This window comes from Neofelis nebulosa, chromosome 4 (assembly GCF_028018385.1).
Source record: "Neofelis nebulosa isolate mNeoNeb1 chromosome 4, mNeoNeb1.pri, whole genome shotgun sequence".
In the NCBI taxonomy this organism is placed as follows: domain Eukaryota; kingdom Metazoa; phylum Chordata; class Mammalia; order Carnivora; family Felidae; genus Neofelis; species Neofelis nebulosa.
The window spans coordinates 35,775,105-35,802,449 of NC_080785.1; the positions used below are offsets into that span (position 1 = coordinate 35,775,105).

Below are 27,345 nucleotides of genomic sequence, written 5' to 3' on the forward strand. Positions count from 1 at the left end.
TTTGTTAAATCAGGGAAAGAGATGATTTGAATGGTCATAATCGTGCAATTATCTCAGCCTCTCTATATTTCAAAGGACTTTGTCCATATCTCAGTCTATATCAGAAGTAAGTGAGTAGGGGGAGCTCTAATGCTGAACCTGTGATATATTCATAAATCAGGACTTTCAGAGCCTGTCACGGGCACCATAATGAGGGTCATTATTCAGGCAGAGTGTCAAAACTACTATCAAAGGACCTTCTCAGAATTACAATCATTCTGTTTCTTGTTAAATAAGCAATGTAGTACACAAAAATGGCAAACAAGAAGCAGGTCAATTTGATACAGTGTGAGGGCACAGAGATCTCTAGAGTAATTTACCCTCTGGGAATTCTGATGGCTGGTGAGATGAATTATACACACCCTCAAAAAAGATTAATGGTAATAAAACCCCTGGAACATTTTCACTAAAAAAATCCTTACAAATTGCTAATAAGCAACTTTAGAAACAAATCTGGGGAAAAAGTGATTAGTTTTGGTGTTGTTACACATAAAACTCCTTGCAAAGATAAAAAATATCATCTTGGAAAACTGTCAGTGCACCAATAAAATGTTACAAATTTGATTAAGTTCATAGTATTTGGTCAATTAAAAAAAGTAAAACTTTAAAACTGGAAGATTTTCATTCCCTTTATCTTAACCACATCATACAGCCACAGACTCACATATATGCAAACATGCACGCACATCTCCGATATACACATAAAAGCCAACCAGTGCATAGTAATACAGTAAAGAAACAATTTCCTGATGTTTGTATTTCTCTGGAAAGCACAGTGACATAGTTAGAGAAAGATATGAAAAGTAGGCTTATAAAGACTTTCATTCTTTGTATGTCAAAAAGGGAGGAAACAAGTCTTTAGTCCTGTGGCTCTTAAGGAGGTAAGTACATCTTTCCTCAATTTTCAGGTGCAGTTAGCATGCCTATGTCTTTTTATGACCAAAGTAGTAAATGCTTCAGCCCCACAGACAAGCATGTCATCAATTAGAACTAACATAAAAGTATATGAGTCTATGTGGACAAGAATTTGAAGAAATTTTCATATAGTTGTGAGTGAAAATTCATATAACCTTGTTGGCAGATAATTTTGCAATGTGAATACAATGTCATAAAAAAGTAATTCAAATTTGAATCCAAAGTTCTACTTGTAGAAAATCATCCGAAGGATATAATTTTGTGCCAATATAACATTTAGAACATGATATCTCAAATAAAAGATGGGTTAAAGCAGTTACATTTGAGCCAAATAAGGAAATTATATATATTATACATATAATATATACAATTACATATATTATATATATATAATTACTATGTATATATATGTCCCTTGAAAAAATACTGTAGAAAAATATTTATGATTATAAAAAAATAACTTCTTAAGCATTGCTAAGCAAATAAAGAAACTTGCAAATAAAATTAGGCATCAAATGATAGTTTTGATACATAAGGTAAATTTTTTTCTTTTTGCACTTCTCTGCATGTTTCAAATTTCATACAACCAACATATATTACTTTTCCAATAAATATAAGTATATTACAGAATATTTGTTCATATAATAAAGACACATGCCTATTTTAAAAGAAAGCTTTGGGCTGCCTGGGTGGTTCAGTCTCTTAAGCATCCAACTCTTAATTTTGGCTCAGGTCATGATCTCACAGTTTGTGAGATCCTGTCTCGCTCAGGCTGTATGCTGACAGTGCAGAGCCTGCTTGGGATTCTCTCTCCCTCTCTCTCTCTGCACCTTCCCCACTTGCACACATGGGGTCTCTCTTCCTCAGTAAATAAATAAACATTAAAAAAAATAAAATAAATAGAAGAAAGTTTTGAAATCTAAATAGTATAATATTAGAAGACTATCTTCTAAATAGAAAACACTCTTCTATTAGAGTGAAGAATTTCCTTTTGCATCTTTTTCAATGAAATGGACATTTATTAGGAATAAATAGATGTGTTTAACAGACATTTTTCAATCAGTATTGCTTACAATCCATGGAACTTCAATGAGTCTGGCTTTGGCATGGACAATGGTCATCTAAACATTTAAGTGAACATTTGTATTTATATTATGTAACTTTGGAAAAATTTATGTTGACAGGAAGGGAAAGGGAGATATTTGAAATTATTTTCATTCTTACGTTTTATCTTTATATGCTTTTGTTATCAAGTTTAAATACAACCACTACTGTTTAAATTAAAAAAAAAAAACACAATGAAATAAATCTAAGGAATCACTTAGTGATTTTTAAAGCCCCTATTTTTTAATTTTGTGCTTACTGGGTACAAAATAGGATTAAGCACAGTCAGATCTAGTGGATTTTACATAAGAGGGCAGAGCACATAATCTTCTGATAGATAAAAGCCATTAAAAATAATAGTTATGTTTAACCCTTTGGGCTGGTTTGCTAACCAAAAAGTAAGACTCAAAAACAATTGAAATCTTCAACTATAAGACACAGGGCTATTTCAAGAGTCTTTAAGAAGTTTCAGAACAATGCTGACATTATTGCTTTTGAAAGAGCACTGATTTTCACAATGAGACAGAAGAGATTGGAATCTAGGCTTCATCATTGGTTAACTCTGCAGCTTTGAACTACTCAGTCAACTTGAGTCCAACCAACTTTCTTATTGTAAAATGGAGATGATGCCATTCTCTTTCGTGTGTGTGTGTGTGTGTGTGTGTGTGTGAGAGAGAGAGAGAGAGAGAGAGAGAGAGATTGAGATTTCACTGCTATGCTCTGTCAAATTTCAGGTTTAATTTGAGACACTTAAAAAAAATCCAAAATCCCTTAAAATACAATAATTTAAGACATGGAAATGTATGTTTTTTTAAACAATCATCAATAATTACTTCTCATATTTTTAAAATTGATATTCTCCAGCTATTCAAAAGAATTTGTAGTAGCTTAATATCTACTGTGAAACCCAGAAACCCTTAAGAAGATCTCAAGTACCAAGAAGATAGACTTTGGTATCATCAAATGTTTGTATTGTCAGCTCTAAGAAAGACAAAGCCAAACATTTGGTCGAGATTTCATTTCTTCCCAAGCTTTCATGTGTTGAGGTTGAAAGAGGATCACTGAATCCCTTAACTCCTCTCTGTAAAACTGAATATTCTGTGACAATAAATCCTACCTTGTCCAGACTTACTCGTTAAGTAAATTGGTATCAATGAAATAATCAAAAGCAAACCAATTATATTCTGGCATCTTTTATCCATCTGTTTGGATTTAACTGTCTATTAAATGGTGTTTGCATTTGAGGAAATGCTCTATTGTAGGCAGAAGTACTCAATTATTTAGATTATACATTTGAATAAACTGTGCAGTGGAAGGACTACTCTTGTAATGTAGGACAATTACATTTTCTTGCATAGTTTACAGATTATTAAACTAATATCAATTCGACCCACACTACCAGTTGCTGGATTCTAACCTTTGCCTTTGAGACTTAGCTACTATGAGGGTCTAGTTTCTACCCCAACAATTATCAACCTGTGTCAATCACTTCAAATTATACCAAATTATGTAAATTGGTTTTGGGAAAAGGACTATATGAGAAGAGACCACAAAAATTTAATTTCGATAAAGATCATAGGTGAGGTTTGTAGCTGCTTGCTACTGCTTGAAGGCTCCCAGATATCTGTAGTTAGTAAGCAATTGTTCTATTGTTTCAGAATGGCTTTCCCCACACATACAGGCTGGGAGAAACCTCTGCATGAGCCTTCCCAGAACACAGGAACATCACCTCCACCGAAGCTGAACACCTCGGAACTGCAAAGATTGCCTTTGCTAGAAATATCTTTAATTTTCTTGAAAGAGGCATTAGGTCCTTAACACATAAGTTCATCACGATGTGCAATGTTTAATACAAATAACAAACTGTCCCATTCAGACTCCATTTTCACAGAATTCTGTGTTTATAAGATTACCCGATAAGGTAATCTCTTTTCTCTCACTTCTACATTTTTGTTATAAAATTTAAAAATACTTTTTAGCTATAAGAATAATACCCATCTGCTGTAACAAAACAGAGATGCTCCTCTCTCCAATCTTGCCTGCCACTCATTATGCAATAAATGGTATGGATGTAGATTTTTGTCTGTTTATAAATGCAGGCATAATTTTGAAAATCTATATTTTATAAAATACGATTAAAGAACTTGAGAGAACATGAGTTATAGATAAAGCAAACTGGTAACTTGATTCCCCCAATGTGATTTGATGGAAAATTTAAATACTCTCTATTTTCATATACCCAATTTGCATGGCTTGTTTCTATTTCCCACCTGTCCACAAAGGAACTTGAATTAGGGTGTAGAGCCTTTATTGTACACCAGTTTTAGTTCTAACAGATAAATTGAGGGTCACAGAGGTTAAGTGAATACTCGAAATCATATAGAGAGCTGATGGCATACAGGGGAGCAGACCCAGGTGTTCTCAGTTCCTTGTTTTGTGCATTATTCTCTGACCTCCAGTGGTTCTTATGCACAAATAGGCGAGCTGGACTTTTCACTTCAGGGTTTTGTTTTTTTTTTATGTGTCACTACAACAGATAATTCGTACAAATTCTAGAAGTATTTGTATTCATCAAAAAATGTGTTCCAACCCTCATATAAATGTGGAAAGCCAATATGTTTTCATTCCAGTAAACTCTGAGTGTCCTCATATTACAGACCATAGTTATTTATTTTTATATGTTCAGTACAGAGATTATAGTTTTATGTGTCAGCTTGGCTAGGTCGTAAGTATTCGGTTATTCAATCAAGCAGGAATCTAGGTATAGCTCTGAAGGTATTTTGAAGATGTGATCAACATCTACAATCAGTTGACTTTTTATCTAAAGGAAATTATCCTCGAGAATCTGAGTGGAGCTGATCTAATTGGTTTAAAGGCCTTAATAGCAGACCTGAAGAAGTTTCTTCCTGTGGACTGTATTGAACTGTGGTGTTTGCTTCTACCCAAGAGTTTCAGCCTGCCCTTTCTGGCAGCCTATCCTATAGATTTGGATTTGTCTAGCCAGCCCTGGACAATTTCATAAACTAACTCCTTGATAGAGGTAAATAAACTTATATTCCTCCTGAACTTTGATATGTGACTACCAGCTACAGCAATCAGGAAATGTTTTCCAAATTGATGAATGTATGAATGAGTGTTTTATTTCATTAAAAACTATAAACACATTTGACTTGAATTTATCACATTACTTACATTTTGTTAGTTTTCTTAAATGTTTATGTGTATTAATATTAATAAACCAGACCCTCTGGTGATTTAAGGATTAAATGTCTATTTTTATTTCTCTTTTTAGAAAATAAATCTCATGGTGTGTCCCAAGTAAAGTGGACTAGCTTCCTTGATTCTAGAAATATACAGAGAATAAGACTTTTTAAAAAAATAATATTTGTAGGGAAGAGTGTACATTTATATAGTCTGTTCTCAGTTGTTGAAGAAGAACCTGGTTAAATCTCCCCAGACCATATGAATCCCTTATTTTAAATCTCTAGTGCTGTAAATAATGAAATAGCAATATCTTGCAAGCATTGTATTGACTATAGTATCCCTTTGAAGTGAAGATTTGCCTTATGGGTTACTCAGATCCTGTCCTTCCATTAATTAAAACTCTCATATATTTTTGGGGGTGTGGGGATATTAAAACATTTCTTAGTGACAATTCACTTACATAATTTTGTTATTGACCGACTGTTCTTTAGGTGTAATGATGATGACAGCATTATCACTGCAAGAAAAAAACGAAACAAAACAAAAACCCTCCTTCACAAACAGCTAAGAGAAAGAAAAATACAGAATAAGTCTTTTCATACAACTGATCAAATATAGAGCTTTTTAAGGACCTCCAATTCCAGACTGGTTCCAACCCTTAAGGTGTATAACTTCAAATAAAACCTTTCCTATATTCTTGGGTGGAAGAACCGATGATAAATAAGACTAGCAGCACAAGCCAATCTTTTACAATTATTTGCATTTCCAATGGATGTTGACTGCACATTCATTGACTCCATAGTCAAGTAATGTCAGGGTGACAGGTGTGCAGGAAATGATTCTGATTCATAATGCGTGTAACTCAAGGTGCATATCAGACTGTATAACACTATTTATCAGAAATGTTTGGGGACAGCAAAACATTTAGGTAAACAAGGTTTTGTGTAATCAAGGGAGTTACAGGGTAATTGATTCATGTCAGGAGATATAACCTAAATTTGGAAAGGAGGTGGTTTTGAATTGAGGATTTTTAGGACCTGTGGAGCTTTAATTACATAAATGCAGGATTCCCAAATTTCATTAGCAGTATTTATGTGTATTTTGGCTTGCATTTTAAACACATAAAAATAAGTTATCCGGTATCCTTTCGAAAATCCCAGACACAGTAAAATATTTAAAGCATGAACATTTAAATGTTTGAATAAACATAGTTTTTCAAATTTAATTTGTCTTGAAGTTAAATACTGGCCAAATACTGGCCAAAGTGAAAAAAAGAATCTACCAGTATATGGGAATTCGGGCTCTACTGTTTGTTCCTCAGGTTCATATTTTTGTCCTCAAATACTAAAAATACCTCTGTACACAACCTACGTTTTCTACATAATTACTCATTTTGCATTTCAGTTTTTCCTGTTTATTGATGCATTTCCTGCATCAATACAGGCAGAACCATATAAATTCTATTGTGTGGTCAATGACTGCTTCACTGATTTCCTGACAAACGTGGGCTTTCTTATTTTCACTGTATGCTTCCCTTCATGGACAAATACTTGTTTCTCCTATGAGGAATAGTAATCTGTTCCATATTGCTATTATAGAAACAATCATAGATATTGAGTTGGAGATTTACTATTTAAAGTTCGTAAATTTTGCTTAAAAGAATCCTCATGTGTTCATGAAGCCTCCATACTCTAATGAATGAGCCCCTTATCTCACAGCTTTTATATCTGCCTCTGAGAGACTTGTTCATTGAATTCCCTGGCCTCACCTAAGGTGGAAATTGGGGAGTACATCCTTCTTGGAGGTGGCACAGCTTTGACAGGAGACTTGCTATTGGGGCAAGTTTGGTGGCCTGGAATTACTTTAAACTTGGAATCGCAGTCTTTTCTATCCAGTCTTAGGATTTCTTAAGTAATATAATTCTCTGTACTATTAAGATTTCCAGTCTATTTACTTTCTATCAAGTGCATTGGATAATAACCAAAGCCAAATGTCTTGTCTAAATATAAAGTTTATTGATTCCTGTCTCCAAGTCACTGGCCTCAGTGATTTACCCATCTATACTTGAATGCACATTCTTTAGTTTAATGGCCTCTGATTCAGGGAACTGCTCCTTTTTATTTTTAAGGTAAAATATATCATGGCTTCATATTGATTTTTCAATTCAAATTTGGAACATCAGGAATCTAAAAAATTTCTTTGATCCTATATCTATATTTACTTTCTCATAACCTGAGGAGCCTAGTTCTCAATGAGATCAGGAATAATAGAATTAAAGTATCTTCTTCTAATATGCACACGACTATCTCAGAATGCCAATGTAAATGTTAAGACCAATAATATGATTACAGAAAAACAGTTTAAGAATTTGTTGCAGTTCTGTATTTCCCACTAGGGACATGCAGTCAAATTATTGGGTTTTAAAGCCACTTATCATAGCTTCTCCTTTGTAGTTATTCCAACAGCTTGGTGTACATTAAGGTTTATTTATTTTCATGTTCTTTTCAATAGTTAAGAATTTCTTTTTCAGTTAAATTTTATACTATCCTATAAAAGTGTTACAAAATAAAATCAACATAAGCAGGTACATTCAAAGACCATAAGCTTTCCCCTATTCTCTCCCTTCTACTTTAGGTGACCACATTTCCTGAGTCATTCTTTTCGGTATGATACTCAAACACACATATTTGTATGCCCCCTTTATGGGATAAAATAATTGCATACTCTACACACTTTCCTCCACCTTGCTTTTAGTCCCTTAATATTCTTACAAATCACTTCTTGGTAGAGTATAGAGATTCTTTATTCTTTTTTATGGCTGTATAATCTTCTATTATATGGAGCTGCCATAAATAGTTCACTCTATTTCTATTTGTTTCTATTCTATTAAGAGGCACTTTTTTCTTTTTTATACTATAAGTAATCCTTGTGCAAATGTATTTTCCCATTTTTTGTTAGTGTAGCTTTGGGATAGATTCCTACAAGAGGGATCAATGGATACATAGCTACCCAGTTGCCCCAGTACTACTTATTAAAATTTCCATTTCCTTTACACCAATTTGAGAGGTCAAATTATTACATATTATATATGTTATTCATATAGTATATACTTATTAGATATTACATTCACACATGCAGTTGTGTTTATTTCTGTATTGTCTACATCTTACATCTGTCTTTGTGGTAATTTAAAAACTATGACCACAAGTTCTTTGATACTCGACCCCTGTTCCAAGAGGTGGAACTTAATTTCCCTGCCCTTGCATGAGGACTAGACTTAGTGACTTACCTCTAAACAATATTGTATGGCAAAAATGATGGTATGTCACTTTGAAGATTAGGCAATAGAAGACTGTGGCTTCCATCTTGGATTTGGGTTTTGCCTCTTTCTGTCTGTCTCTCTCCCCTTCATTTTCTCTCATACTCAATCTGGAAGAAGCTAGCTGCCATGTCATGTGCATAGATGGCTCAACTTCAGATGACTGCAACCCCAACCAATGACTTGACTGCAGCCTCATGAGAGACCATAAGCCAGAACCACCCAGCTAAGCAGCCATTAGATTCCTGGCATTGAGGTTATGAGATAATAAATATATTTTTTTAAGCTCATCAATTTGGGGAAATTTGTTACACAGTAATAGATAAGTAATACATTCCATCTATTCATGAGCCAATATCATACAATTTTAATCACATAGGCTTTATTGTATGTTTTTGTTGTTCTTCATTTCCCAGGTTTTTAAGGTTACCTTCCCCTGTTTATTCATCAAATTACACCCTATAATTATATTCTCTAGATCCAGACAGATACATAGTGCTATTTTTTTTTACTTGGGTTATACTAAATACAGTATATAAATTAAGAAGAACTGTCATTTTTACATTGAACATTCCTATTTGAAACATGATACATTTTCCATTTATCCAAGTTTTCTTTTGTGTTTTTATGTATTTTCTAGTTTCCTCATAAATATTTTATGTATTTCTTGTTAAATCTATGTTCAATGTATTTTTTTTCTCTTTGCTGTGATGAATGTATTTTGATTCTCTTGCTTTTCTTCCATTATTTCCTTCCCTCTTCCTCTTCCCCCCTCCTCTTTTCTTCTTCCACTTTTGGTTTTTATGTATGACTACTTTTGATTTTTGTAAGTTGATTTTGTAACCTCCTGGGGTAAGCAGAGTCCTTACCTGCCCCCACCCCCCAAAAGTATGCATTCTAATCCTTGGAATCTGTGACTATGCTAGGTTAAATGGAAAGGGGAGTTAAGGTTGCAGATAGAATGAAGATTGCTAATCAACTGACCTTCAAATAGGGAGATTATCCTACTTATACAGGTGAGGCCAATGTAATTTCAAGAGTTTCATAAGAACAGAAGTGGGAGGCAGGGAGTTGGAGAGTCATTGTTAGAAAGGTATGGTGTGAGAAAGACTTGAACTGCTATTTCTGGCTTTGCAGATAGAAGGGGCCACAAGCAAGGAAATGAGGATGGCTTCTAGAAGCTGGAAAAAGCAAGGAAATTAATTTTTCCCTAGAGGCTCCAGAAGGTATGTAGTCCTGCCAACACCTTGATTTTAACCTAGTGAGACCCGGAACTATAAGGTAACACATTTTTGTTGTTTTAAGCTACTATTTTATGGTAATTTGTTACAGCAGGAATGGAAATGAACACACCTGAAATTCATTAATTTTTCTTATTGTTTTCGGTGGCTTTTCTATTGATTCTTTTTAGTTTTGAAGATATACAATCATGTCATCTGAAAAGGAATGCCAGTTCCAATTTGTATGATTCTGGGTGCTTTGACTGATATCCTCTGAAACAATAATAGGCTAAGATTAATGCAGTGGGCATCTTTGGTTGGAAAGCTTCTATTTTCACATTAAGGGACTGGCTTTTTGGTTAAAGCATATATATTTTATCATATTAAAGTACCCATAAATTCCAGTTTTGTTGAGTTTTTTTAAATAAATGGTGTTAAATTTTTGCAAAGGTTTTTTCTGTATCCAGGAAAATAATCATATAGACCTTCTCCTTAGTTCTATTAATAATATGGTGGGATCCTGTTTGCAAATACTTCATTAGAGATTTTTATTTTGATATTTAAAGGTGATGTTGGTCTACAGTTTTATTTTTTGATGAATTTTTTGGTCATATTTTAGAATCACTATTATACTTCCTCGGGGAAATTAAATTGACAAAAGGGAAATACTGATATATACTAAAATGTGGATAAACCTTAAAAACAGTATGCTAAATAAAAGAAGCCAGACACAAAAGACAACATATTGTATGAATTAATTTATATGAAATGTCTAATAAAGTCAAATCTCTAGAGCAGGAAAGTAAATTAGTGGGTGCCTAGGGCTAGAAGTCAGAATGAAGATTAGCTTTAAATGGGCAAGGGGATCTTACTGGAGTGAGGGAAATGTTCAAAAAGTGGATTGTAGTGATGATGACAGCAGAACTCATCAATTTACTAAAAATTGTTAGTTTATACATTTAAAATGAAGATAGATTTTATAGTATGAAAATTGCAACTCATTTAAGTTATTAAAGTCATAAATTTAAAAATACTGAAATGTAGTCCTACTAAAACAATACAGTTGTGTTTAATAGAGAAAAATGAAGTTTGAAATCTCCCTCCCTTTCCATATTCTGAAATAGTTCCAGTAACATAGAAATGATCTAATACATAAATGTTTGGTAGAGTACCCAGTGCAAATATTGGGCCTGGTGATTCATTGTGTGCACTGGGGTGAGGAAGCACAGTGAGGTCTTTATAATTTTTTCTATTTCTTCTATGGTGATTGTCCTGTTTAGACTTTCTGTCTTTACCAAGGTCAATTTTAAGTAGTATATTTCTTATTTCATTGGGGTGCCTGGGTGGCTCAGTCAGTTGAACGCCAAACTCTTAGATTTCGGCTCAGGTCATGCTCCCAGGGTCATGGGATCAAGCTCTGCAGCAGGCTCTGTGCTGATCATGGAGCCTGCTTAAGATACTCTCTCTCTCTCTCTCTCTCTCTCTCTCTCTCTCTCTCTTTCTCTCTGCCCACCCCCCATGTCTCTCTCCTTCTCTCTCTTTCTAAAAAAAAAAAGAAAAAAAGAAAAAAAAAGAAAAAATAATTTATTTTACCTGAAACCAATACTACACTACATGTTAACTAACTTGAATTTAAATAGGATCCTAGAAGAAAAAAATTAATTTCATTTAGATTTTAAAGTATATTTACACAGTGATACTCAAATATATCTTTTATTTTGTGATTTTTGAAAAGTTCTTCACTTACTATTTTTAATTTTTGTGTTTTCTCCCTTTTGCCCTTGATTAGGTAAGCTAATACATTATATGTTTTGTTGATCTTATTACAAACAATGATATTTGGATTTGCAAAATGTATCCTGGTGCTGGTTGTTCTGAGTAAATTCTTCTAGATACTCGTTGTACCCTTTCAATATGTGATTTCAATACATGTTATTTATTTTTTGTATTTAAAAAAATTTTTTTAACGTTTATTCTTTATTGAGAGATAGAGACAGACTGATCATGACCAGCGAAGGGGCAGAGAGAGGGAGACACAGAATCTGAAGCAGGCTCCAGGCTCTGAGCTATCAGCACAGAGCCTGATGTGGGGCTCGAACTCACAAACCGTGAGATCATGACCTGAGCCGAAGTTGGACACCCAACCAACTGAGCCACCCAGGTACCCCTCAATACATATTTTTTAATTTCAAGAGGCATTCTTGAGTTACCAATTTTAGTGATTATTCTATTCCATTGCTTTGCTTTGCTTCTTTGAGGACACCTATTGTACATATATTTCATCTTCTTTTCCTATATTGTATATCTGTGACTTTCTCTTGGAACTTGCTATCCATTTTGTATCTTTTTCAACATATTTATTGGGGTATAGTGTACATATCATAAAGTTCATCTGCTTTAAGTGTACAGTTTCATAATTTTTGGTAAATTTATATAATTGAACAGTAATCCCTATGATCCAGGTGAAGAACACTTTCATCACCTTATGCTATAGCATAGAACAAGCCATTGTAAATTAAATGGAAGGAGATAATGCAAAGAAAAATCTCCAAATAAACCAAAATCAAATTAGAAATCAAGAATGAAAAAAAAGTTGGGAAATCCCCCAAATATATGAAATTATTCGATTCATTTATAAATAACACAAGGATCAAAGAAACATTCAGCTACAGAATATTCCACATACTCTTAGCTTCTTTAAAGTCTTTGTCTCCTAACTGCAAAATCCAAGATCAATTACAAATGATTTCTAGTGAAGTGTGTGGATAACAAATTGCTATTTCTTTGAATTTCTCCTAATTTTTGGTTGAAATCTAAACATTTTAGATATATTTTAGTAACCCGAAATTTTATTTTTCTAGCATCTTCTTGTTTGGCTTTTTGATTTTGGGGGTCTTTTTTAAAATTTCTTTTTAACTTATATTTATTTTTGAGACAGAGAGAGACAGAGCATGAACGGGGGGAGGGTCAGAGAGAGAGGGAAACACAGAATCTGAAACAGGCTCCAGGCTCTGAGCTGTCAGCACAGAGCCCGACGCGGGGCTTGAACTCACGAACTGCGAGATCATGACCTGAGCCGAAGTCGGACGCTTAACCAACTGAGCCACCCAGGCGCCTGTTTTTTTTTGTTTTGTTTTGGTAACTTGTCTTACTCCAGACATCTTTTTCCCATTGTTTTTAAGTGCTCATATGTCTGCTCAAATCTTTTATTCTGATTTTTATTTTTAAGTCTGGCATCCCTGGCTTTCTCCTGTGAGTACATGGCTTATGAGGCAGTCAATGATGTGGGCAGAGGTTCTGTTAAAATGTGTCAAGTTCATAAGGCTTCCACCTTCTGTGATCGATATGTGTGTGAGTTGGAGAGTACATTCAGTGTTCATGCAGTCCTCAAATCTCTCTCTTGCCTTTTAATTTCCTCTGTATTCCCCTGAGTCTCCTCTGTATATGTTCAGTTTCCTGGTCAGCCAGAGATGTGTACACAACTTATCTAGTTTTATATCCTTCTAGGATCTCTCTTAAATTCTGGCTGGTTTGCCACTCACAACGACTGTGGACTTCCCCATTTGTTTTCCGTGGGAATTTGTTTCTTACCATAATTGCCATGTTTATCTGACAAAGCTAGAAGTTTTAACCACCTGCTCCAAATTGACTCTGTCCTCTCTGACAGTAAAGCTGTTGGTTTTGCAGCCATCTGCACTCTGATAAAGCTACAGATCTCAAGCAACCAAGTTTGAAGAAGGGGAGGAGTATGGTGATACCTGCACACACAAAGGCCACAGATTAGTGCTGTTCTCACCCGAAGACAAAGCAGTTTTTCAAGAATAAATACTTGTTGGTTTGTGTCATATCTTAAGCTATTTCAACACCTTGGGGTAGTTATTTTTAAGAATTTTGTTTAGCTAAATACATTGGCCTCTGCATGCCTCCGTAGCCACGGTACCGCATGCCATTTCTTTGGATTCTAAAATTGTTCATTTTCACGTTCCATTTTTTTCTTAAGGTGTCTACTGTTTATACACTGTCATGTTTGCGTGTGTGTGTTCAAATAAAATGTATTTACCTAGACAAAAAGATGGGCCAGATTTGGCCATTGAGCCTTGTTTTCTGATCTTGTTTTAAGTTTTCCTTTTTAGCTGGGATGGATGAAAGCTGTGAGTGGAATGAAGAATACAATATGATACACATAGAAAGACACAGTTTTTTCTTCCCCCAGTGGTGGAACTAGAAACATAAAACCTGTTATTCTTTCTTGGGAATGTGCAATGGGACTAGATCTTACTGAACAGTTGCTGGTGCTAGATGTTGAGCCCAGTATTTAATTCTTTTTTTTTTTTTAACGTTTTATTTATTTTTTATTTTTTATTTTTTTATTTTTTAATATATGAAATTTACTGTCAAATTGGTTTCCATACAACACCCAGTGCTCATCCCAAAAGGTGCCCTCCTCAACACCCATCACCCACCCTGCCCTCCCTCCCACCCTGCCCTCCCTCCCACCCCCCATCAACCCTCAGTTTGTTCTCAGTTTTTAATAGTCTCTTATGCTTTGGCTCTCTCCCACTCTAACCTCTTTTTTTTTTTTTTTCTTCCCCTCCCCCATGGGTTTCCGTTACGTTTCTCAGGATCCACATAAGAGTGAAACCATATGGTATCTGTCTTTCTCTGTATGGCTTATTTCACTTAGCATCACACTCTCCAGTTCCATCCACGTTGCTACAAAAGGCCATATTTCATTTTTTCTCATTGCCACATAGTATTCCATTGTGTATATAAACCACAATTTCTTTATCCATTCATCAGTTGATGGACATTTAGGCTCTTTCCATAATTTGGCTATTGTTGAGAGTGCTGCTATAAACATTGGGGTACAAGTGCCCCTATGCATCAGTACTCCTGTATCCCTTGGATAAATTCCTAGCAGTGCTATTGCTGGGTCATAGGGTAGGTCTATTTTTAATTTTCTGAGGAACCTCCACACTGCTTTCCAGAGCAGCTGCACCAATTTGCATTCCCACCAACAGTGCAAGAGGTTTCCTGTTTCTCCACATCCTCTCCAGCATCTATAGTCTCCTGATTTGTTCATTTTGGCCACTCTGACTGGCGTGAGGTGGTATCTGAGTGTGGTTTTGATTTGTATTTCCCTGATAAGGAGCGACGTTGAACATCTTTTCACGTGCCTGTTGGCCATCTGGATGTCTTCTTTAGAGAAGTGTCTATTCATGTTTTCTGCCCATTTCTTCACTGGGTTATTTGTTTTTCGGGTGTGGAGTTTGATGAGCTCTTTATAGATTTTGGATACTAGCCCTTTGTCCGATGTGTCATTTGCAAATATCTTTTCCCATTCCGTTGGTTGCCTTTTAGTTTTGTTGGTTGTTTCCTTTGCTGTGCAGAAGCTTTTTATCTTCATAAGGTCCCAGTAATTCACTTTTGCTTTTAATTCCCTTGCCTTTGGGGATGTGCCGAGTAAGAGATTGCTACGGCTGAGGTCAGAGAGGTCTTTTCCTGCTTTCTCCTCTAAGGTTTTGATGGTTTCCTGTCTCACATTCAGGTCCTTTATCCATTTTGAGTTTATTTTTGTGAATGGTGTGAGAAAGTGGTCTAGTTTCAACCTTCTGCATGTTGCTGTCCAGTTCTCCCAGCACCATTTGTTAAAGAGACTGTCTTTTTTCCATTGGATGTTCTTTCCTGCTTTGTCAAAGATGAGTTGGCCATACGTTTGTGGGTCTAGTTCTGGGGTTTCTATTCTATTCCATTGGTCTATGTGTCTGTTTTTATGCCAATACCATGCTGTCTTGATGATGACAGCTTTGTAGTAGAGGCTAAAGTCTGGGATTGTGATGCCTCCTGCTTTGGTCTTCTTCTTCAAAATTACTTTGGCTATTCGGGGCCTTTTGTGGTTCCATATGAATTTTAGGATGGCTTGTTCTAGTTTCGAGAAGAATGCTGGTGCAATTTTGATTGGGATTGCATTGAATGTGTAGATAGCTTTGGGTAGTATTGACATTTTGACAATATTTATTCTTCCAATCCATGAGCAGGGAATGTCTTTCCATCTCTTTATATCTTCTTCAATTACCTGCATAAGCTTTCTATAGTTTTAGCATACAGATCTTTTACATCTTTGGTTAGATTTATTCCTAGGTATTTTATGCTTCTTGGTGCAATTGTGAATGGGATCAGTTTCTTTATTTGTCTTTCTGTTGCTTCATTGTTAGTGTATAAGAATGCAACTGATTTCTGTACATTGATTTTGTATCCTGCAACTTTGCTGAATTCATGTATCAGTTCTAGCAGACTTTTGGTGGAGTCTATCGGATTTTCCATGTATAATATCATGTTATCTGCAAAAAGCGAAAGCTTGACTTCATCTTTGCCAATTGGATGCCTTTGATTTCCTTTTGTTGTCTGATTGCTGATGCTAGAACTTCCAGCACTATATTAAACAACAGCGGTGAGAGTGGATATCCCTGTCGTGTTCCTGATCTCAGGGAAAAAGCTTTCAGTTTTTCCCCATTGAGGATGATGTTAGCTGTGAGCCCAGTATTTAATTCTTAAGGTAATCCCATACCACATGTGGTAGTAAAGGGATTATGATGACATTTTTGGATTTAGGGAAGTTAGATTAGACTATCAGTTCCTTGAGGGTCAGGAACTCAAAGGCCTTGTTCATTGCCCTGTCTCTAAGGCCTGGACCAATGCTGGCGTCTAACACTAACATCCGGCTGAAAAAGGACATGCTTACAGCATCAAATAATCAGGGACATTCACAAAAAAGAGAAAAACCTAATATTAAAGTCCATGAAAGATATTAACCTAATGATCCTAGGAAAAATTAGAATATCCTTGGGCTTTTGTTAGGTTATGATATACTTAGGTTATGATATACTATAATTTTTATACACTTTAACGTTTAAAAATTGTGAAATATGATCTACATGTAGGGAAAAAGGCATTGTACATGAATGTATAATTGAAGGAGTAATAACCCTTGTAATAATTAGCTAGGTAACAAGATGGGATCACAATATACTCCTTATCCGCCATTCTGATTTTTGTAATAATAATTTTCTTGCTTTATTTGTAATCACTCTTGATTTGCATGCATCCCTGGATTATGTAGTTTAGTTTTGACTATTGTTTATTCACACTTGTGTTTCTTCTCATTTAACTGTTCTTTGTGAAATGACTTTGTATTTTATTTTGGTCTTTTTTACAGACTTCTTTGTGGCTCAGTGTTTCTAATTCTCATTTATGGTGCTCTTTTGTTTCTTCTGTTTATTTTCACTGAGATCATTTTGAAATATTTGGTTACAATTTGTATCCATTTTGCAAGCAGGTTATTATGGCATGCTTTTATTAACTGAGAGGATGCTATTCTCTTTGTTTTCATTTCTTATAATGTACTGGATTCTTTTTATAGTGCACGTTTTTACTTAAAATTAGTTTATTTAAACTTTTAGGAAGGACTGACTAGTCAGGATAGTTTTTCTAATTTCTCTAGAAGAATCGACTCTAGAGATCCTGCTTTGGTTGTTTTTGCAAAAAGAGCAAAATACTTTCTGAGATTTGCTTTCCCTGCTGTCCTTCCTCCTTTTTTATCTGGACCTTCGCTTTATTTTGCTGTTATTCTTCCCATCATGCTTAATTTACATCCTAGTTTCAGTAATTTATTGTGTGTGTGTGTGTGTGTGTGTGTGTGTGTGTGTGTGTGTCTAGGAAAAGAGCTCAGGTCTTTGTCTTTGTTTTGTTTTGCTTTGTTTTAGTTTTGAGTATTGACGTGGCTAAGACTTCTTTGGCCTTCTCACCTTGCTATGAATCCCATGTTTTCCCCATAGTAAGTGTGCAAACTTTTGTCATTTGCAGCTACTTTTTCAAATTGGCCTGTCACCCTTTCTAATAAATGTCTTTTGGATATTTTGGGATTTTCCTGTTGCTTTTCTTTTCTTCCTCCCACAGAGCTATTGATTCCACATTGTACTATTTATGTTTTCTACCCATCTGCTCGTATTTTGCTTTTCATGTAGATAATATATCACCAGGTATTTTATAAAGATTGTCTGGGTTGTTCTTGTTGTGATGGTTAATTTCATCATCCTAGTTGTCTTATTCTGTGGTAGGATTGAGATAGCTTCAAAAACTATGGTATAAGAATTGTACTTTGGCTATCACCCAATTAAGCAGTTAATCAACTCTATCTTCCCACAGAAAGCCATTATAAATATTGGGCAGAATATAAAAGACAATTACTAAAAAGGAATGAAGAATTACCACAAACAGGCAGATTATAAAGGGGAGTGGGCACTTGGAGGAAGGGGACAACAGAGTGTTACCCATTTTCTTTAAAGGCTGAAGGGTAAGCTGATAGAAAATTTCCAGATTTTCTTGTCTGAAAAACCAGAGGACAGTTTTTGGACAATTGCTTTTCAGATACTGAAGGAGAAATCCCAGAAGGAAGAGAACCAGACAGCAGAAGTCCCACATTTGGTATTTCAACCCTGTTTAGATGTCTGGCTGAGTCATAAATCATAAATATACAAGATACTCCATCTCAATATAAAAGACTAAGTTTTCATTTTATCTGCTGTTCAGGAAACAGATTTTTTTGGTGCACTGAACCAAGTTAATGGCCCATTAAAATATATATATATGTATACATATATATTTACATATATGTGTGTGTGTATATTTATATTTATGTGTGTATATATATGTTTATGTGTGTGTATATATATATACACATATATATATATATCCATACCCACCCCTTTGAAGACTGTAACAGAATCCAGAGTACGAAAAGTATAATAGCACAATGTCCAGTATCCAGAGTCACTAGACATGAGACAAGGACAATATGAACTCTTTTCTAGAGAAAGAATAATCAATGTGGAAAACAATTTTCAAATGTCTGATAATTGGAATTTGACATAACATTTAAAAGCAGTTATTATAATTGTGCTCAAGATCAAAAAGGGAAACTGGTTTCACAATAAATGAAAAGATTGGAAATCTCCACAAAGAAATAAAAATTCTGTATCTGAAAATAAAAACTCCGTGAGTGGCTTCAACTGCAGACTACACATGGCATAGCAGAGGTAGAAGTGAGTAGATTGTTTCAATACAAAATATCCAACCTGGAAAGTGGTTAGGTGGTTGAAAAAAATGAACAGAACCTCACAGATCCTTGAAACATTATGAAAAAGAAGTATTATGTATATAATTGGTGTTTCAGAGGGAGAAAGATAGGTAATTGAACAAAAAATAATTATAATGACAATTAAGAAATAATGGCTGGGGCACCTGGGTGACTCAGTTGGTTGAACATCCAGCTTCGGCTCAGCTCATGATCTCATGGTTCCTGAGTTCAAGTCCTGCATTGGGCTTCCTCTTGTCAGCGCAGAGCCCACTTTGGATCTTTTGTCCCCCTCTGTCTGCCCCTCCCCGGCTTGCACATGTGCTCTCTCTCTCTCTCAAAAATAAATGCACCTTTGGAAAAAAAAAGCAAAATGGGTAAAAACTTTCCAAATTTGGTAAAGACATAAATGTAGATATTCAAGAATCTCTGCAAATCTACTGAGAAAAATGTACAAAGATAACCTCTTTAAAGACACATCACAGTCAAACTGCTGAAAACTAAAAAGAAAAATCTTAGAAGCAGAAAGTGTACGTTGACACTTTAATTACAAAGGAACAACAATTTACATGTTGCCTGACTTTTGCGAAACTATGGAGGCCAGAAAACAGTGGAAAATGTCACTAAAATACTAACGCTAAAAACTGTCACCCCAACTTATATATTGAACAAAATTATCCTTTCAGAATAAAGGTGAAATAGAGACCTTTTCAGCGGAAAGAAAACTAAGATAATTCATTACCAACAGATCTGCACCATAAGAAATGTTAAAGAAAATTCCTGAAGTTGTAGAAGTTATGTAAAGTTGTGCATGAAAGTGATTTATATTCTATTTGTCTTACATATAGGAAGCACAGGTTTAATTTGCTTCATTTGAGATCAATCTCAGTTATGTTCACTTATTTATTAATCACAATGTTAATAGAGGTATCATTGTCAGTATGTGCATTGCACTCTTATAAATGCTTTATAGTCAGTACCTTATTTAATTTTCTCAACCTACATCTGAGAATAGGTATAGTTATTCCCACTGATAGATTAGGAAGATGAATTGATTGGTTCAATGGCTTGTCTAAAATCCTAATAATTGGTACAGCCAGGCATGATTCTAGACTCATCTCTCTTACTTTTAGTCTTATTTATTTGTTGAATCCATTTAGTATTGAAATTGCTAACTGTCCTCTCCTTTAACCCAAAATTAGAATACTTTGAACTATTATTAAAAATTGTTTTACTGATTGAAGTGGTTAGGCTGCGGTTATTGAAAAACAAACTGAAAAATGTATTCTTGTCATACTGAGTGATAACAGTTATTGAACTTGGGCTCTTGTCAGGTTTATAAAAAGCATGGATAGGGAAAAAGTGGGATCCAAATAGTAATTAGAATGGGAATATTCATGAGGAACAGGAGAAATAAATCTCCAAGCTCCTCTGAAATTCTCCTTCTTAAGTCTTGCTTCTGAAAACAAGACACTGATTTTCACCAACTTCTATTATGATGTTGTGACTAAAATTTGAACTTGACATAGCCCGGGTGATTAAATAATAATAAACATTAGTATTAGTATTGGTGATTATATTATTTATAATAATAAATATAATAATCAGAGTAAAATAAAAGAATTATGCTTACTAAAGAATTGCTTAATTTAGTAATTTAAATTGAGTGGCTGAGGAAATTTCATGGATGTATATTTGAGATTTCTTCAACAGAGGAGGTCAGACAAAGTTTTGGATCTGATTTCTTGTTTGCCGTTACTGTAGCCAATTGTTGTCTGCCTTTCTAACAATCATTATACCTGTTTACTTGTTATGGAATCAAGTTTTGTTTAGATATAATGCAGCCATGTGTTACATTGGGGTACATTTTGATTACTTAAGCCAATATGAAAACTCTATTTCCTTTCCCAGGAATGATTTTGGAATAAATATGTGATGAAGTTCTGGGCAATGAAACATAAAGGGGTTTCACTACAGTGTGCCTATTCCTGAGATACTCTTCACCATTTTAAACCATATGTATGGCCTCATGGTCTGGTTCTCTGGTTATACTCACTGGTGAACTGATGATTTAAAAAGTTATCTTTAATTGGTACCTCGTGACATGCCAGCACCAGATAAAGTAGTGTGTTGCTAGCATATTACAACATCTGAGTCATCTCTGTAGGCACAAATTCAAGAAGATGCCTATTCTGCTCAGAAGGTGAGACAATGAGAGGTCAAGAGCTGTAACAATTACTTGGTGGTGGGTTGCCTGGGTGGCTCAGTTGGTTGAGTGTCCGACTTCCGATCAGGTCATGATTTTGCAGTCCATGGGTTCAAGCCTTACACAGAGCCTGGAGCCTGCTTCAGATTCTGTGTCTCCTTCTCTCTCTGCCCCTGCTCTGCTCACAGTGTGTTTCTGTTTCTCTCAAAAATAAAATAAACACTGAAGAAAGGTATAAAAGTTACTTGGTAGTATCTAATGATCTAACTTGATGATGAAGGATATGGAAGAAGAAAAACTGAAGTGTTGATGTCAAGAGATTAATGAATGGCCCACTCAAAATTACATCTGAACCTGCAAATATTGGCATTATATTAAAATTCTTATCAGGGGGCGCCTGAGTGGCTCTGTCAGTTAAGTTCATGTCATGATCTCATGGTTTGTGAGTTTGAGCCCCACATCAGGCTCCATGCCGACAGTGCAGAGCCCATTTGGGATTCTCTCTCTGCCGCTTTCCTGCTCACTCTATCTCTCTCTCAAAATAAATGAATAAACTTAAAAAAAAAAGATTTCTTATCAGAATGATTCCTAAGACTGTGTTTGGATATTGATCACCTCCTTTTAGTGGGGAGTTGACTCAGTGAGCCCATGAACAATATCATAAGGAGGCAAAATCAAAGTTGTATGTGGGCACAACAATATGGGTGTCTGCATGAAGGATGACTTCATTGTGGAGTGCATAGAATGCACGATTTATCAATAATGTCTAACAGTGGATACCAGTTATGGCAGAGTATGTGTACATTAGGACCTGGTGGCAGGTCAATTATATTGGACCATTTCATGGTGAGGGATTTTTGTCTTTTCCAGAATAAAGCTGTCTCCTGCATTTAAATTTTCTTTCTCTGATCTTCATGCTTATGATAAAACAACCATAGATAGACTTCCTGAATGCTTTGTATGTTACTATAATCGTATTCCATGTGACTTGCCTCCAAACAAGGCATTTACATGAAAACAGGAAGACAAGAGACTTTTGGCCATGCCGTCTGTAAATCTTCAAGGTCCATATTAATTCTCATTTCTTTCATGAAGTCTTCTTGAGTACTTACATGTCTTTGATAATCATACTTCTTCTGAATCTATAGCCGTTACATTTTTACATCATTTAAATTATCTTAGCACTTACTTTCTTGTTCTATCATTCAACTTTGAGGTGTATGTCCTGCTTTATTATTAATTAGACTTAATCTTTTTAAATAAAATCTTATCTCACTGGTTTCCCTTGGCCTAACAATATTTTACACATGCAAGACATGAAAAGATGGCTTCCTGATGCCAATCATATTCACAGAGCCCTAAAATTGCAGGTGATTCCAAAGGGCACTGAAACCCCAAGTCCTCCAATAAAAATCTCCTTGGTCAGAATGTTTTATTTTTGTAAAAAGGTTAGAATTGGCCGAAATAAATTGAAACCTTTCTTACTAAACAGCTAAGGTCCAGGAATAGTGTAAGATCAATGGATACCCATGTGATCTTACATTACTGTTCCTATCACTTGCAAAATTGTGTATCGGATTATATTGAAAAAGCAGACCAAGTTATTTTTATCTTGTGAAAGAAAAGTGGTTGCTCTTCTTCTTTGTAGTTTGCACTAAATTCTGATAACATAATAAATCTAAAAGTTTATCTTCTGACTCTCTAGGATGTAAGCTCCATAGGGATAGGAGTTCTCTCTCATTCGGTCTCTCTCTGCTTTATTCTAGTATTTAGAAAACTGCCCCTCCTATAACAGGGATTTGATCAATAGATCATTGTTCTTTAGTTGCGTGTGGTTCTGTCTTTTCAGTTAAACATCGTTATCAAAACCAGTACACAAAACAAAATCAACACAAAATGAGAACATTATAAAAGTGAATATACTTATTTTAAGGTCTTTCTATCCATAAGGAAAAATCAAAAGCCTTCTGAACATTGCTATCCATCTAAGAGACAGAGATTAGAAGTCATTTTTGTAGACAAAGGCATGTCAGGGATAGGAGTGTCAATCTCCAAAATCATAGATTTGCTGATTCCAAAAATTGACTTTCAACAGTTCTTCCCTTTAGTGACCTTAATAGGATATTCCAAATAAACAGTCTATGAATAACAGCTAATGCCATATACTTATTTAGGTAAACCCAGACCTGATTTTCAAACCTGATGATAGCCTGGCTGTTTAGAGTGATTCCAGTTAGTGTGAAAAGACTTCCCTAAAAACCATACAACAGCAGTTTAAGATATCATTTAACTGACAGATATTGGGCTGGCTGAGAGGTTAGGGGCGTCTACTTCAAAACCTCATTTCTGAAAGTCGACTATTCTGTATATATGCTATTGCACAACTTGAAAAGCCATTTGACAGAGGGCTCTAAAGAGTAGAAGAACTGGATATTTCCTAACTAAACTTTTAAGAGAACAATTTCAAGAAATGACCATTTTCAGTTTGGAGTTCTCTAAGGGGTTTGGTTCACCTTCATCATTGATCTTTCTGTTTGAAGTGTTCATTTACCATCCTGACATAATCTAGGGCCGCACTGCATGATGTTGATGATACTTTTGTCAACGTGAAGAATGCAGTGCCATTGTTACAGAAATCGTACAAGAAACAGAGACCTTAATATGTACCATCTGTTTTACAAAAAAGCTCAATGTGGTAATGCATTTGCAATACCAGAAGCAATATCTCTAAGACATGAAATGAACATATGTTGTCTAAGAGCCTTCAGGCTGACATTGAAAAAGAGAAAAGATAGTACTTCAAGGCAAATACTGTCCCAGTAGAAAGACTGCCAGATCCAATATGGCTCAGCCTATTGACAAGTCTCTGGTGAACAACTTCATATAAAGATTTTCACATTGTTATGGGTTGTACGGCTCTCTGGCCCATTTTTTCAGCCTGGGTAAAACAGTAGAAAACACCCTCTCTGTCACTCTGGGTACTTTTCTGTTTCAGAGCAACAGATGTTGTCAGAAAAAGTCACACCACACAATAAAGTGCTTGAATGATTATTTCTAAGGCTGGAGGGAAACTGAAACGGTGTCTTCTGATGAGTGAGCAGGTAGTTTTAAGAACAGCTGAAAATGCATCTACTGAAAGCTGTACGAAACATCTAGCTATTTAGCATAAGTGGAAATTATACATTTTATGAAAGGTAGTTTATACGGTTTTCGTATATATATAGAACATCAACGGAAAATTCTGACCTCACTTTTTAATATAAAATTATAATATTTTACAGTGTAAATTTAAAATATACACACGTGAATATTCAGTATGTACATAGCCACAAGTCTATATATGTGTGTTGTATTTGTATAAATGAGCATTAAAAGAAATGACAAAGGTCAAATGGTAGGTTATTAAGGCTATTAGAAGGAAGAAGAGTGAACTAGCTTAACAAGTGTTAGTTTGCTTATATTTCGTTTCCAAAGATTCAATATGGGTTCAAGTTATGTTATGCCATAATCAGGCTTAGCTCTTCATAAACATGTCAATATGAAATAGAAGGCTTACATTTTAAAACCAGTTGAAGAACTACAGCAGTGAACTTGGAGCCAGGAGATCTGGGTTTCAGTCTTCAATCTCTATTTATACAGTGCATGACCTGAAATAAATTTGACCTTGTTCCCCCTTCAAGGCCTCAGTTACCTCAGCTATAAAGAAGGGGTTTAAAGTAAATGATCTCTAACGTTCTTTCTAAATTTGAGAATTAAAGTATAATCACAAAGAGGCAATCATATAGTTTAAAATAGCAGGAAAAAAAAGTGTTTTGTGTATAAAGTCAAGATAATTAACCCACCAACTTTTTATGTTTTATCTTAAAGCTATACATTGATCCATAGGAAAGTTCAGTTAAACCATGCCTGTAAAAAAGATGTTATTTTTTTATGTCTATCATTTGCATGACATTATATAGGTTTGTGTTCATATTCATTCTAAATCTTACTTAGGAAAAAAACACAAAGCCCTCCTTTATGACTGGCCTGTTAGGTATTAGGCAGGTGAAAGATAATGGCCTGACCCAATTACAACCATACTCATATGTATTTGGAAGTAGTGCTTATGGGTTGCCTTTACGGCTCAGTCGGCAGAGTGGTCCAATTCTTGATTTCAGTTCAGGTTATGATCCCTGGGTCATGGGATCGAGCCCCGGATCGGGCTCTGTGCTGAGTGTGGAGCTTGCTTAAGATTCTCTCCCTCTCCCCCTCTCCCCTGCTCATGTACTTTCTCTAAAATAAAAAATAAAAATATAAAAAGATGTAGTTCTTAGGTAAGCAGTAATATAAAATTTTTAAAAGATGATCATTATCTTCTATTTAAATGGACTCTTCATGATAGCTCTCATGACCTGCTAAAGATCCAGGACTTACTCCAGACATCCTGATGCTGTTCAACCTATGATCCAAGGATGGCTTTAAGGAGGGAATTTTGGTTTTCCTTAGGGTAGTATTCTAGGCACTGGGCCCATCCTCTTTTCCCAATCCACTGATCCCTGGTGTAATAACTCTTTGGATTATGTCTCTCATAAAAGAAATCTGGATGGTTCATTAATTATTCTCTGGTAGATGCTACAAATACAAACTCCCAACATAAAAACACATACCCAGCTTCTGAGCTGAGATTTGTATGAGAAGCTTTTCCATACCCTATTTGAAGCTGTACTCTTGATTTCATTACTAACTTCTAATCCCTGATCACACCCTAAATCTAGTTCCTGATCACTATCACCCCTTTATTGTTTTGTTACCTAGCTTCTGTTATTCATGTTATATATTATGCAACCTTAAAGGGCTTCGAAGAGCAGTGAATGCTCTGGTTACCCTTGAATTAAGAGCTTTATTCAAACTGCTGCCAGGTCTCTTGACCTGTCAACAATCAGGAGTGGGCCAACAGGAATTCTTCTCTTCGGTATGGGTCAGAGGAAAGCCACTGATAAAATTCACTCCCAACTACGCAAAGTTCAAAGGCACTGGCTTGAGTGGTGGGTGTGTTTATTCAGGAACATGTGGATCTGATGAGTGCGAGGAGATTGGTGCAGTATGGCTCAGATGCAAGTCGTTGAGTATAATTGATTTTTAATGGGCTGGCTACCTGCCACCAGATGTTCATCAATTAGGTACGCTTTAAAAACCAACACAGCTGCTTATTTCATGCTGACTATCCGGTGGCTGAGGTATTGTTAGCACCGCATAAGAAGTCATCTCTGTGTCGGGTGACCAAACGTTCAGTGTGCTCTCCACCAGTCATGATGTAGCCTATAATTATTAGCAGCGTCCCCTTTTTCTCTTTCAAAATGCCCCAGTTTGGGTAATTAATCATATGAGAATCCTACCTATTTGTCACGCTGTTCCTTGCACCTTACACACTTAAGTTAGAACTAGATCTTGCCCTATAGCAGTAAGTAATTCATATTAACATCATGCACAGAGTAGTGCTACTTGTGAATACCATTAAATTTTCGAGCCGGAAGGAATTTTTAGATTGCATTTAGTCCAGTGTTTCTTTGTTTTCTTTCTTTCAGCACTTTATTATTTTTTTAATATGAAATTTATTGTCAAATTGGTTTCCATACAACACCCAGTACTCATCCCAACAAGTGCCCTCCTCAATACCCATCACCTGCCCTCCCCACCCTCCCACCCCCCATCAACCCTCAGTTTGTTTTTAGTTTTTAAGAGTCTCTTATGTTTTGGCTCCCTCCTTCTGTAACCTTTTTTTTTTTTTTTTCTTCCCCTCTCCCATGGTCTTCTGTTAAGTTTCTCAGAATCCACAAAGGAGTGAAAACATATGGTATCTGTCTTTCTCTGTATGACTTATTTCACTTAGCATAACACTCTCCAGTTCCATCCACGTTGCTACAAAAGGCCATATTTCATTCTTTCTCATTGCCATGTAGTATTCCGTTGAGACTGGGATGATGCTTTGCAAATAAGTGCTGGAGAATCAGAGGTAAGTTGGTAAAAATCAGGTCATTGGTGAGCTGATTTTTACCAACTTACCTCTGCTTCTCCAGCACCTATTTGCAAAGCATCATCCCAGTTTCCTCCTTTCTCTTTCCTCTTCTAGACTGTATCTGGGGCTAGCTTATTTCCTTATCTTGTAGGTAATGACCAAGGCCAGAGAGGGCCTTTCTCTCCTTTGAATCAGCATTTCCCCTAAAGT

General features: G+C 35.4%; 1 long non-coding RNA gene across 1 annotated transcript in view; it reads left to right on the forward strand.

Moving 5' to 3' along the window:
- Nucleotides 1-27,345, forward strand: part of LOC131509100 (uncharacterized) — a 189,470-nt gene that overhangs the window by 101,148 nt on the left and 60,977 nt on the right. Inside the window, exon 2 of the long non-coding RNA XR_009260289.1 lies at nt 9,719-9,807. This is a non-coding gene — a long non-coding RNA (uncharacterized LOC131509100). The remainder of the gene's footprint in view (nt 1-9,718; nt 9,808-27,345) is intronic.